Raw genomic sequence first — 15,416 nt, 5'->3', positions numbered from 1 at the left:
GAAAAGCTGACCATATGTTTGAAGGATGTAAAGAGTCTAGCTAGCACAGAGCCTGTGGTATAGACTGGTAGAAGATGAGCTGGAAAGGGAGTTTGAGGCTAGATCAAGAATGGCCTCGAATGTCACACAAGGAGGCTAAGAGACTCTTGCGGGGATGAAGAAAAACCACCATAGAATCTGTCAGCAATGTTCAAAATAGAAACTCCTACCTAATCTTTATGCCCCATATCTGTTATGCTCTCTTAATAAAAAACCTGAAACAAAAGCATACTTAAAAATTCAGGCATTTTGAAGTGAAATTTAGCAACTAAAAATAAAGTTGCCTTAAGAGTGTTAGCCTTTATCAATTCAATTTAACTAGTTCTTTTAAATAGCAAATTATTTTCACAAATGATTCCTCCACAGACAGCTTAATTTAACTTAGTGTAACATGCACAGTAATGACCTGCATTCAAAATGAAGCTGAGACAAGTTATACAGATGTCCTTGGGGGATGGAAATCTATTGTTTCTGCCTTTCCCATTGCCCCCTATTAACCACTTTGAAGCATAACAATGACACCTACATATCACCATTTTCACCACTCAGTTATTATATAATAACGTAATAACATAATAATCTTTCGGATATGTGTGCATTGCACAAAAGCACAAGCCCAGGGAAAAAACACCAGCCACTTTGCTTCCTTGGGTGCTGTCCATCCAGCAAGGTGCAACGGACTTGCTTCCCACCTTATTGCACTCCACTTTTCTTGGCACCATGATTTCTGTTTCTCCAGCCTCACCCAAGCCCTAACTCAGACTTCAAAGCAGGGAGTCTCTCAAGGTTCAACTTGTCAAGTGAGGCAGCACACACCTACCAAGGAGCTGCATTTTCACTAATTTAGAGGCATTGTTGCTAGTAACAATAGCCAGGCATCTTCGTAAGCAATGGCCAGTGACATCAGGGTCCCTTTTGTGACTCTATTGCAAAGGCCACTGGCCATGCTCAGGTCTCAGCTGCGTCTAAGATTAGCCACCCTCAAGCACGGTCCACACATTGCTCAGCTCCTACAATCTAAAGAGGCTCAAGAAAAGAGGTGCAGCCTTGGAGGGGAGCTTCTGGTCTTCATTTGTCAAGCACTTACTAAGTAATTCTTAGTATCAGTAAATACCATTAGATATCACCCTGTCTTTGGGGACTTTCTAACCTGAGAGGAAAAAAAATAAAATTAAAAAAAAAAAAAAAATGGGAAGCAGGATAGAATCCCAGACTTTGAAGTCAGACATATGGGTTTACCTGGAACGGAAAGGATTTCTGGAATGTGGCACTTTCAGTTTTAAAAACCAGGACATTGCCAGAGATACCAGAACAAACTGACCACCCTACAGACAGATCAAAGTTCAAATTTAATTAGCTTTGGGATCTTGAACAAATAAAATAACCTCTCAAAGACTCAGCTTCCTCATTTATAAAATTGGTATCATAGTGATGTGGGAAACAAAGGCAGAAGAAAAATGATTAAATTTCCTTACTACCTACAGCATATGGACAAGTCCTTGAAACTGGCAGAGAGACATTCCTCTAGGGACTCAACTGCCTGGATGTTGACATTTTGCTAAGGGCAAAAGGCAATCCTAGCCTGATGCTCACCTCCCTCCCATCCCCCCCGCTCCCGCAGGATCCTGTAAACCAACTTTAACATAAAAAATTCTTTTGGAAATTTCCTTTATCTCTAACCGCCCCCCACCAAGATACGTGTTGGCAATCATCCCCCAAGCATATGACCCACCAATATACATCTGAAGGGTCTCATGATTAAGGTCTTATTAGACAGTGATAAATGACCTTTTCCCAACAATAGCTAGTCCCCTCAAGGTCCTGGAAACCTTGCTTCCAAATTCCTTACAGACTTATGCTATCCCTAACCCCCTCCCTAGTTGAAAGTCTATAACGGGCCACTCCTCATGACCCCGGTACAGCTCCTTCTGCCCACAGGCCCTGTCCCAGTGCTTTAATAAAACCAACTTTTTCCTGGGATCGAGCTCTGCATCGGGCTCCCTGTTCAGCGGTGAGTCTGCTTCTCCTTCTTCCTCTGTGATCTCTCTCACTCTCACTCTCTCAAATAAATAAATAAAAATAATTAAAATTAAATTTTAAATTTTAATTTAAAAAATTAATTTTTTAAAAAAATTAAAATTTTAAATTTTAAATAAAAATTAACCTTTTTGCACCAAAGACATCTCAAGAATTCTTTCTTGGCCATCGGCTTCAAACCCTAATGTCTTTCCTACATCGATAGTAGGAGCTACTTTATCACGTATTTCTTGTAAGAATTCAATAAGCTATTGTATAAAAAGAACTAAGCACAGTGACTGATGCTGAATAGTTGCTCCGTAAATGTTAATACTGCATATGTAATCAATAATTATAAGATAACATACAATGAAAGTCTCAATTAGGTATTTTAGCAACTAAAAAAAATCAGATCTGGAAGAATTGGATCATAAGAAAAGTTTCCGGAGTGGTAGGGTTGACACATAAAATATAGACTGCCTGATTAAATTTGAATTTCAGATAACAAGTAATTTTTTAGTATAAGTATGTACCAAATTATGTTTTTAAATTATTGTCTTTCTGAAATTCAAATTTAGCTGGACATGTCTGGATATTTTATTTGCTTAAAATGGCGAGAGAGAAGAGAAAAATGCCAGGCAGAGGGATGAACATGAGTGGCAGTGGACCCAAGACAGGAGCAACTCATGGGATAGTCTTGTAAGTTTTTAGAGGAAACACCTTATGATCCAGGCCAAAGAGCCTGGATTTGATGCAGAATACCTGGGAGAGTGGGAGGTAAAGTGCTGGGGTCCTGGGATAAGGTGGGGATCAAAAGGAAGGGATGCTTCAGAGAAAGAATGAATGAGCCTTTGTGAAGGAAAAGAACGGATCTGAGATTTTGACCCCAAGGCACTATGAGAGGGACTCTATCGTCAAAGAGATCTGGTATGTGGCTGTCCTTATAGTCAGGTGGGTGGCCTGAACTCAGGATGGGGGTGGAAAAAGAATTGGATGCCGAGAGGTGTTGTGAAGGAAGGTAAGGTCTGTGAAGAAGGCATGACTGGAGTCCTGAATATGAATGTGTCCTTTCACTATGAAAACTTCCTTGAATCCCTACAGTCTCATTACTGGTAAACTGAATAAGCAATTACATGTAACTCTAGAGAGGCCTCATGAGGTAAGTTAACTCAGACCAAGAAAAAAAAAAATTAGGGCATTTAATGCCCTCTTTGCCCTTCCCTTAGTTGTAAGAAGAGATTAAAGCTTTGGAATTCATACAATCCCCTCATTGCTTTCCTCCCTCCTGAGAGACCCCACAGGGTTCTCCTGCCCCCCAGTAATGACTGAGTTCTTCAAAGAGAATGAGTTCAATGCAGCCAGCCAGCGAGGGGCCTGGGGAACTCGGGGAAACTCCCTTGGCACCTGCATCACTATTTTTGACCTCCCAAGTAGGTTGCTTTTTTCCTGATGTGCGTATGCGAAATTCTACTCTTGGGGCAAATGAAAAATCCACAGCCCCATTTGGTTGTTTTTCCCCAGAAGGGCAATGTTTCTCTTTAGAAACACTTCCTGGTGTGAACCTGTGATTCTGATTCAAAGAAGCAAAGGGTTCAGAATATCTGCCTTGAGGTATATGTGAAACCAAAAACCAATGGTCCTAAAAGAACCAGACCCAAAGGATCTGCTTAGAAACTCAACCTGAAACACTTTTTCGAGTTCTGATGACTCACACTGACATTCTTCAAGGTCATACCCCACCTCTGCCCAATGTGATAAAGCTGCCCCTTCAACATTCCCACCTCTGCGTCCTTGTATGGACCATTCCTTCTGCTTAGACTTTGCCTGCAATCTACCTCCACCTATCCAAATCCTACTACCCTTCCAGACCCTTCCTACATCTCACCTCATCTATGGAGAGCTAGGTCTCTAATTTCTCCCTTTCACTAAAGAAGGACACATTTTAAAACCCAATTATACGCTATTTTGGATACTAGTCACTCATACGGAAGCATTTTTTCCTGCCTTTCCAGTGAGGCTGTAAACTCCATGAGGGCAGGGAACATTTCTTTGTATGCCTAAAAGCACTCCATACCTACTTGCTGTACTAAATTTAAAATTGAAAGTTGTAACAAATGTACCACACTAATGCAAAATGTTAATAATAGAGGAAACTGTCAAGGGGCAGAAGGGGCTTACAGGAACCCCCTGTACTGTCTACCCAGTTTTCTATAAACCTAAAACTACTCTTTAAAAATAAAGGCTATTGATTTTAAAATGTTTCATATCTTTCTCCAAATCCTGAGTTCCTTCCTCTCTTTCAAGGGACAGAAGGAAGCAAAGAAGGAAAAGGCAAAAAAGACATTTAAAACGTGGACCAATATAAAACAAGTCAATTGTTTTCCTGGATACTAGCAATGAACAACTGGAATTTGAAATTAGAAGCACACCATAAACAGTATTAAAAAAGAGAGAGAGAGATTTAGTTATAAATCGAACAAAATATGTACAAGATCTATATGAGGAAAACTAGAAAACTTTCACCAAAGAAACAAAAAAAGATCTAAATAAATGGAGAGCTATTCCATGTCCATGGATAGGAAGACTCAAGATTATTAAGTCAGTTCTTCCCAACTTGATCTATGCATTCAATGTAATTCCAATCAAAATCCTAGTATATTATTTTGTGGATATTGACAAACTGATTCTAAAGTTTATATAGAGGGGCACCTGGATGGCTCAGTCAGTTAAGTGTCTGCCTTCGGCTCAGGTCATGATCCCAGGGTCCTGAGATAGAGTCCCATGTCAGGCTCCCTACCCAGGGGGAAGCCTGCTTCTCCCTCTCCCTGCTGCTCGTGCTCTCTCTCACTATCTTTCTCTCTCTCTCTCAAATAAGTAAATAAACTCTTTAAAGAAATAATAAATAAAGTTTATATGGAAAGGCAAAAGGCCCAGAATGACCAACACAATGTTGAAGGAGAAGAAAGTCAAACGACTGATGAGACTTGAAGACATGATAAAGCTACAGTATTCAAGAGAGTATAGTATTGGCAAAAGAAAAGACAAATAGATCAGCGGAATAGAATATAGAGCAAAATATACCCATATAAAAACATACCTATACAAATGCAGTCAAGCACTCTTTCACAAAGGAGCAAAGAGAATTCAATGGAAAAAGAATTGTATTTCCATAAATGGTGCTGGAACCACTAGACGTTTATATACAGAAAAATGAATTTAGACACAGATCTTATATCTCTCCCAAAAACTTACTCAGAATGGATTATGGGTGTATATGTAAAATGCAAAGTTATGAAACTTCTAGAAAATAACATAAGAAACAAACTAATGACCTTGCATTTGGTAATGACTTTTTAGATACAACACCAAATACGAGCTGGACTTCATGGGAACTGAAAACTTCTGCTCTACAGAAGACCCTGTTAAACAAATGAAAAGCAGCCATAGACTGGGAGAAAATCTTTGCAAAACACATATCTAATGAAGGACTTGTACTCAAAATACATAAAGAACTCCTAAAACTCAACAGTAAGAAAACAACTCAACTTAGGAAAATGATCTGAACAGACCTCACCAAAGAAGATGGCAGGTAAACCATGTGAAAAGATGCTCAACATCATATGCTATCAGGGAACTGCAAATTAAAACAATGAGCTACTACTACACATCTATTAGAATGGCTAAAATCCTAAACACTGACAACACCAAATTTGGGCAAGAATGTGGAGCAAAAGGAACTCTCATTCATTGCTGGTGGGAATGAAAAATGGTACAGCCACTTTGAAAGACGGTTTGGTAGTGTCTTATAAAGCTCTAAGTACTGTATAGTCTTATCTTATGATGCAGCCGTCTCACTCCTAGATATTTACCTAAGTGATTTGAAAATTTGTCTCCAAAAGCCTGCACATGAATGTTTATAGCAGAGTTCTTCATAATTAACCCAAAATTGCAAATAACCAACACATCCTTCAGTAAGGGAATGGATAAACAAATTGTGGTACATCTATACAATGGAATATTGAAAGTGATAAAAAGAAATGAGTTATCAAGCAATGAAAAGATTTGGAGGATACCTAAACACATGTTGGCAAATGAAAGAAGGCAGTCTGAAAAGGCTACATACTATGTGATTCTAACTGTATGACATTCTAGAAAAGGCAAAAGAAGAGAGACAGTAAAAAGATCAGTGGTTGCCAGGGGCTGGGGAGGGAGGAAGAAAAGGATGAACAGGTGGAGCACAAGGGATTTTTAAGGGCAGTGAAACCATTGTGTATGGTGCAGTAATGGTGGGTACATGATGTTATGCATTTGTCAAAAGCCATAGAATATATGCCACAAAGAGTGAACTGTCATGTAAATTATGAACTCCAGTTAACGGTAACATATCAATATTGGCTCATTGATTGTAAAAAATTAAAAAAAAAAAAAAGGAGTGGATTGTGAAGCATTTTTAATACTTCATTCAGGTTCTCAGCACTGAAATGCCTTTTTGACTTTTTGGTGTTATTACGTAGGAAAGGATACACGTCTGTAAAATGTGTCTAAATGGCCTCGCAGCATATGTCCAACTACTGACACCCATATTAATTTATCTAAAACAATAGCATGCTTTGTTCAGGCTGCTCACCTGGCCTGAGCACAAATGAGGTTTCATCAGAGGCCTGGGTGGGCATGAGATTCATTTTATAATGAAACTTACCCAATCATGACACTGTCCTCTCAATGTCACCCAGAAAAAAAAAAAGTCAATTTCTCATGGGTCTTCCTCAGCAAAGCACCAATTGTTTAGAGTGTTGGTTGGGAGTCTATGAAAATAGGTGTTTTCCTAATGGGCCCCCTCAGGCCCATATGCAGATTTCAATTACAGAAAGCCAGGGTGGTGGTGGCTTTGACTTGACTCCCCGTGGTGGAGGCCTCCCCTGAGTGCACCAGCCCGCTTTTCTACTGGCAGCAGATACATAATAATGACATTGCTTCTGATGCTATGGATACCAGATTTAAAGGGCCGGAGAGCAGAGTTATGACCTTGAACCTACCTCTGAGGTTGCTGGAAGCAGTGGTGAAGGAAGAAGCATGGCTAACAGGGTCCGGCCCGGAAGAAGCCTGGGCGCTGAGGAGACTCTCCCGAAGGGGAGACTGGGGAATCAATACCCAGACTCACTTGTCCCTCCTCCAAGTCCTGGGCGGCGCCTCTCTAGGGCTGGAGCGCCAGGGACCCGCCTCCCAGGGTGCTGGCAAGGGCGCAGGGGCGTGGAGCGTGCATCTGGAAGGGGCAGACAGAAAATCCCAGCACTACCTGCGTCAGGGGGCTACAACCTGGACTTGGGCCTCCTCTGAACTCCAAAAACTGTTCTTTTTTCCACCAAGTGTTAGCTCAGCTCTCTGCTATAAAGAGAACAATTTGAACAGGACTTTGAATGGATTTTGTCAGGATTTCTAATGAGAAGACATCATGTTGACCTTTTGAGCTATGGCAACAGATGAGGTAATAACTTGGACAAGCAGCCTATAGATTCCGTGGTCTATTCTTGAGATTTTGCTGACACCTGGCTGCCTGTAATTATCGGAGCCAGCACAGATTTCACAGTCACTGACTCGAGCGTGCAAAAAGGTCATTTTCTCTGTTCTTCTATAATTGAGGGTAATTTCTGCCTTGAGCCTCCATTCTGCCTCAAAGCAGAGAAAATTCAACCTAGTCACTCTCAGATAAACTCATTCAAATTCAGTCATTTCTTAGACAATTCAAGTTTATCATTCAGTCACAATTAGGTTTAAAACTCTCTCTCTCTCTCTCTTTCTCCCTCTGCTTCTCTTCCCTGGAACTAATCTCAACTCTCAAGGGCTTATCCGAGGAGCCCCCCCTACATGGTCTTCATCTGTCCTGTCCAGCAGATAAATGTGTTCCCTTGAGAGGTGACCTGGCTGGTCTATGGGACATAAGGGGGTTCCTGTTAGTTTTCTCCATTGAGAGGGCAGGTCCATCCTCACCCGGTTCCCAGCCTCATCCTGGGCTGGCTGACCCCCTGGCTTTCTCTCTTTCTCTCATAGATTTGTTCCACATGGAAGCCTTCAGGACATTGTAGGTTTCCTCTTATGCCAGTCTGACCCGTGGGAGCCTGGGGTGGGCAAATCTCCCATTCTTTTGTACCTAGACATGCCACACCAACCTTCCTATTCTGCCACTTCAGGGTGATATGAGGCACTTCTCCTCAAGGCTTGCTGGCTTGCTATCTCCCAGCGTCAGGCTATGGCCCAGGAAGGGGGCACGAGAACCGGTTCTCTCAGGACCCTCCAGATGAGGCCTTGCGATCAGAAGCGGGCACAGAAGTCCCACACTCACACATAACCCTGTGGCTTCTCTCCCAACTCTTTCCCATTCCTAGCTCAGGAGGTATTCTTTAACTATTGGAAAGGGGGGTGGGGGGCATTTTCTGTCTCCTCCAATCCCTTTGCAGATCTTTTCTGTCCTATCCCTGAGTGGAGCCTTTGAACTTCGATGTCAGTGATTCATTGACTTGCTCTCTGGTGCTTCACTGAAGGGCTCCCCCCACCCCACATTGCCCTGAGGAAAGGGGTCTGAGATGCACTGAAAAGATCTGATGAGTATAAGGAGAGACAAAAGCACATCAATTGACATTCCACATCTCAGTTTGCCACAGCATGGTCTGCTTTGTTTCCATGTTCTGTTTTACCTTGTGAGGCACAACTAACCTTAATTAGACTAATTTTATTTCATGACTGATGTTGGCTCAGAAGAAAATTCTAAACGAGACTATTCTAAAAATCTGGGGGCTTTGGAAATAGCTACTTGTGGAAATACATGTTTCTGGCCACCCCTACCACCCCACCACTCCCAAGACCCCAAATCCGCATTTCTGACTACCCTTTTGGATATGCAAATTACTGAAGGATGGTGATCGAATCCTCCTCTTAAGAATCACATTTCTTATCATCGTATTCTTTAAAGCTCCTCTCTCACCTAAGTGCTCACTTAACACATTTTCAAGTCACCCCATTAGTTTGCCATTTTGTGGCCCCAAAGAACTTAGTATCACGTCAGCCAGTTCACTACCATTTTAAGAATTCTTTAATACATTAAAACCAGTTCCAGAAATTCTCAAGAAGCCATGATTTACAGTTATCCATCTTGACATATGTCCATTTCAAATGTGTCCTTGAAATGTTTTAACTGTTCCAAAGTTCAATCTAGCTAGGCCATGCCCCCCCCCATTTCATGGGAACCCAACATTTAAAAATTATAACTTCTTAAAATAATAATACTAATAACTTCCCAAATGTAAATTTGTTCAGATATCTTACAAAGTATAAATTTAACCTTTCTAACAACAAAGTTAAAAATTATAAAGAAAAAGACCAAAGAGTTGATCATGTGAAATGAAAATGTCCATGCTCCAAAAAATATCATAAATAAAATTAAAAAGGAAAACTTAAAAAAAAAATACTGGCGGGGCGCCTGGGTGGCTCAGATGGTTGGGCGTCTGCCTTCGGCTCAGGTCACGATCCCAGGGTCCTGGGATCAAGCCCCGCAATGGGCTCCCTGCTCAGCGGGGGGGCCTGCTTCTCCTCCTCCCTCTACTTCTCCCCCGCTCATATTCTCTCTCTCTCTCTGTATCTCTGTGTCTCGAATGAATAAACAAAAAAACCTTTAAAAAAAAAAAAAATACTGGCAACATGGCAACATATATGACCAAATGAAATACCAATATACTAAAGATTAACAAAACAAAGTTAAATACCCCAATATCTAAAAATGAGCAAAGGATGTACAAGTAATCCCTGAAAGAACATATGCAAGTGGCCAACAGAGCATATAGTTTTTAAAATACACAAACTCTCCAATAAATTTATGAATGCAAATAGAAATGAGATGCCATTTTCCCTCTTTAAAATCCACAGATTTTTTTTAAGGACAATATCCAATGCCGGCAAGTTTGCAATAAAGTAGATACGTATGCACATTTCTGCTGGGAATGTAGACTGGTATAATCTTTCTTCCTGGAGAGTAATTCCACAACTTGTACCAAAAGCCTTAGAAATATTTATATTCAGGGGGAGCATAACTCCCCACTCCCTAAGTGTGGCTTCCCATCATACTTCCAAAGAGTATAGTAGAGAAAGAGGATGGGGAAATAACTTCACAGCTGAGCAGTCTCACACACACCACATCAGCCTGGTGATCAAGGTCAACATCAGCAGTTGTAAATCATGTTGATAGTATGTACTCTTGATATGATGTAATAAAAATGGCACATTACCTCTATGATCTTCCTCTCAAAAACCCATAACTCCTATCTAATCATGAGAAAAACATCAGACAAATCCCCACTGAGAGACAGCCAACAATTTGACTGGTACTTCCCAAAACTGTCAAGGTCATCAAAAACAAGGCAAGTTTGAGACTGTCATAGTCAAGAGGAGCCTAAGAAGACATGAGGACTAAATGTAATGTGTTCTGGATGGGATTCTGAAACAGAAAGAAGACATTGGGTAAAAACTAAGGAATTCTGAATAGAGTATGGGCTTTAGGTAATAATTATGAATTGGTTTAATAATTGTAATAAATACACCACACTAATGTAAGATGTTATTATGGGGGAAACTGTGTTGAGAGGGAGTATATGGGAACTCTCTGCTCAATTTTTCTGTAAGCTTAAAACTATTCTAGAAAAATTAAGTCAATTAAATTATTTTAATATTATATTCTTTGGCTAAGCAATTCACATCCAGAAACTATTCTTAGGAAATAATCACAAATGTGGTCAAAGATTTACCTACAAGGATATTTCAGTATTATTTAAAATAGAGATAACCTAAATACAGAAAGAACAGGAGCCTGAGAGTCAGCCAGACGTGAGGTTTAAGTCCCCACCTCACTACTATCAAGATGTTCATCTTTACTAGGCATGGCTTCTCAGACACATCCGGTACATCTGGTCACCCTCTCTCTTCTGCAATCCACCTACGCCACAGAAGAGGTATGCGCGGTTATGTCTATATGCATTTCTGTGAAGGTCTTCTCCCTGAGAAACATCTGCATGGGGGAAGAAGAGTTAACAAATTCATAAATTGTACTTTGATTTATACCTACGGACTCTGCTATTTATCTTTTTGTTAAAGTGAAAGATTGTTGACTGGATTATATACAACAGGGGTTTTCCCTTAAGTATTTTGAAACTGTATCATGGAAAATGTTTATAATGTGTTTTTAGTGAACAAGGATAATATAATGGCATGTACAATATGATTAACAGCTATGCAGAATATATACACAAGTAGAAGAAAAGAGTGGAAGGTAATAAGCAAAAATAAAATTACAATGCTTGTGAAATGCAAGCATGTTTATGAAATGCAAACATTTTTGCTGAAATCAACATCTCTTACTTTAAAATACCTCTGGGAATAGAAGTCCAATCTTCGTCTTCCTCTGTTAGTGACTTTATTCAGTAGTTAATATGAAGCTATTTTACATATTTAATTCCCTGGCCCCAACCACCACTCTGGCTAGCTAGCATCCTAGGAGGTGAACCAGTTGAGGGTCAGAGACCTGGAATCTGGGCTGAGAAGTCAGAGGTACCAGAGCATGGGACTACCTATGGGATCTAGAATTTAGAGCTAGAAGTTATCTGGAAGTCCCCATCCAGGGACAAAATAAAAATCAATGACCATCCAGCCAAGTCATCATTAGTCAGAGACAGAGAAGGTTTAAAGGGGCAACCTGGAGGTCTTCTTTGGGTTGCAGAGCAAATCTGAAGTTACTTCTCATGGACTCCCGCAAGCTTCCTCCTGGTGGGGCCAGAATCCGAGTTCATGACTGAAAAGTCCAACAGGAGATGAACCATCCATCCTAAGTGAAGCTTGAAACGCAGATATCTTATCCAAAAAATGTCATAGGAATAACACCAGCTTTGGAATCCGAGAGTCCGGGCTCCAAATCCCACATCAGCTATATGCTAGTTATATGACCTGAGCAAATTATCTGAAACTGTTCAGACTCTGTCCTCATCTGGAAATATGGGTGTGACAGAGGAGACTACTTGGCCACCAAAATTTGGGGCTCCCCTTCCATGGTATAGAGATGTTGCTGAAAAGTGGTTGTCCTGCCAGGGACTGATGACATTTCCCAGCCCATCTGCATCTAAGTGAGGCCATGGAATAAGTCCTAGACATTAAAATGTGAGCAGCAATGATGGGTGTCAACTCTGAGCAAAGATAGTTGAGTATATGGCATGCCTTCCCCACACTCTTCCCCTTCTGCCTTGGAGGTCATGTATTGAAACTGTTGACATGGGGCACCTGGGTGGCTCAGTTGGTTAAGTATCCACCTGTGGCTCAGGTCATGATCCCAAGGTCCTGGGATGGAGTCCTGTGTAGGGCTCCCTGCTCAGCAGGGAGTCTGCCTCTCCTTCTCCATCTGCCGCTCCCCTCTGCTCGTGCTCTCTCTCTCTCTTTCTCTCTCAAATAAATAAATAAATTCTTTTAAAAAAAGAAAGAAAGAAACTGCTGATGTTTCCCCGTGGAAGGGCCTGGATCTCCACTTGAAGGAGAGCTATTTAAGACAGCAACTCAACTAAGAACTTCTACGTTAGCATTCTGTGGGCAGCAATAACTCTCCATGTGCTGTCACTGAGATTTGGGCATTGTTTGTTATAGATAAGAATTAAGTCTTTGCAATAAAACAGCTTCTCTTATCATGTAAAAAAAAAAAAATTGGATGAATTTTTGCCAAATTTGGAAGGTACATTTAGGATACTTTGATTTCAAATATAGGCTACATAGTATAGATGAAATTTATTTTGGTGGATCCTCAGAGACATCTCAGGTTAAGCAATCCACCTCCAGAGATACCATAAAATGTCCGTGTGGCTACTAAGACAATAAGCCATACATATGAAGATGGGGTAAAAATAGGGTTTCTAATGTGATCACTAAAAGAGAAGCCGCTTAGGACAGACACTTGAAGGTCACATGGTGATTTCTGATAGAATTGCTTATCACATGGGGGGCACCTGGGTGGCACAGTCCATTAAGTGTCTGACTCTTGGTTTCAGCTCAGGTCGTGATCTCAGAGTCGTGAGATTGAGCCCCATGTTGGACTTTCTCTCCCTCTGCCCCTGCCCCTCTAAATAAATAAATAAATCTTAAAAAAAATTGCTTATCACATAAGCAACTCTGGGTGGGTTGCACTGACATATATAACAATAACCAGGTTAATTTTTTTAATGATGGGTAATGATTCTCCTCAGCAAAGCAGGAGAGGTGAGCTAGTGAAATGATATATGTAAAGTTCCTAACACCACACCTGGAACACAAACATTAGCTCCTTTTTCCTGATAGCTCACTACAACAGTTACATGTTGTCTGTTTATCCCACATCTGGATCAGGGAATTGTGTGCAAAGATCATCCCTTCAGATCTGAAGGACCAGATACACCCAAGGCCTTGGGCAGTAGGAGATGTTTCTTAGCTTTTAAGGTTCAGGAATGCTCACTAGTGACACTGACAGAACTTGAGAAATAAGACATCTTATCAGATTGTTTAAATGACCTACAGTAGTGGCTCAAAATTGATGCCACAATAGAACCTTCTTTTACTGATCAATTAGTTTAAAGCCACATGATTTTAAAAATGGGGTAGAATTTATTTAACATGCTGAAGGGCAAAGATGAGCCTTTAGTAAGTTAATATTTACTGTATATAGTTATCTTTTGGATGTCACAGTTTGACATATGAATGATATGTCCAGATTTTTAAATTTTTGGTGACCTTTTGAATGTGAAGCCTAATTTCTCTGTTGAGCCTGAAATGTACTTAGAGACTGTCTTCCAAAGAATAAAATGTGGAGAAAGTGAAAGCATATGGCTTCTGAGATGAGAATAGAGTGACCTCCTTCTTGCTCTCTCTTGGACAGCTCACTCTAGGGTAAGCCAGCTGCCATGTTGTGAGGACATTTAAGCAGGACTGTGGAGAGGTCCACACGATGAAGAACTGATGACTCCTAAAGACATCAAGCAAAGAATTGAGACTTTCTGTCAATAGTCATGTGAATGATCTATTACCTTGGCAGCAAGTCAACCAGCCCCAGTCAAGCCCTCAGATGACTGCAACCCTGGTTACTGTCTTGACTGCAACCTCATAAAAGACCCTTAGCCAGAACAACCCTGTGAGTTGCTCCCAAATTCCCAACCCACAGAAACATAGTGTTTCATAATGAGACAATGTTTGCTGTATTAAGCTGCTAAATTTTGAGGTAATTTGTTATGCAACAATAGGCAACTAATACAGGGACCCTTTTCCAAGATCAAGAGCATTATAGCTGGGACTCTTTTAGGTACAAAGTAAAGCATACAGCACTGCATTTTTGTTGTGTGTGTGTGTTAACATACATAAAGTACACAACTTAAGTGTACAACCTAAGGAATTTGTACATATATATTTAACCACTACCCAGGTCAAGATATAGAACATTTCCATCACTCTAAGAAATTCCCTCATGCCCATATCCAGTTAATAATTCTTCCCAGAAGTAGCCACTTTTCTGAGTTCTGTAACTATAGATTGTTGTGCATGTTACTGAAATTTATATAAATGGAATTATTCCATATGTTCCCCTTTATGCCTGGCTTCTTTCACTCAGCATAATAACTTTAAAATTTATATTGTTACATGTTTCGGTAGGTTCTTCCTTTTATTTGTGGGAAGTATTCCATTGTACAATTATGCCAAATTTATTTATTTCCCTATTGTCAGACATTTGGATTATTTCCAATTTGAGGGTATTATGAATAAAGCTAGTAGGAATTTTCTTGTACTAGTCCCTTTGAGGACCTATATATTCAATACTCTTGGGTAAATTCTTAGGAGTGGAACTGATGGGTCATAAGATGGGTGTTTGCTTAACTGTCAACAAGTTTCTAAAGTAGTTGGGTCATCTTACATTTCCACTCAAAGTAATTCTTTTTTTCATTTGAGGCAAACTCAGTTTGAAAAGAAAGAAAAACAAAAGTTAGTCTTGATGAAAAATGAGTGGCAATGAATAAAGAGCTTCTTAAATTATTTGGAGTAGTCAAGAAAACCATTCTACAAGGCACAGAGCTACCTGACAGCTGATCCTCCAGGCAAATACTTTTATTTTGATCATTGGTTTGTACATAATTTTAGCCACTTAAATCAAAGTTTTTCATAAAGATGATTTGACCAGGGCCCCAAATCCCGAGAGGAGAAGAATTTACATAAAGAACCCTTCAGATGAGCTTTCCCCTCTGTTAAATGGAAGAAAGAAGCATCTTCCCACATGGCACACTTGTTTACTGAGCCAGCCTAGCACCATGACAAATGAAACA

Source organism: Phoca vitulina, unplaced genomic scaffold (assembly GCF_004348235.1).
Source record: "Phoca vitulina isolate PV1807 unplaced genomic scaffold, GSC_HSeal_1.0 scaffold63, whole genome shotgun sequence".
Classification (NCBI taxonomy): domain Eukaryota; kingdom Metazoa; phylum Chordata; class Mammalia; order Carnivora; family Phocidae; genus Phoca; species Phoca vitulina.
This window is presented reverse-complemented; position numbering follows the sequence as displayed.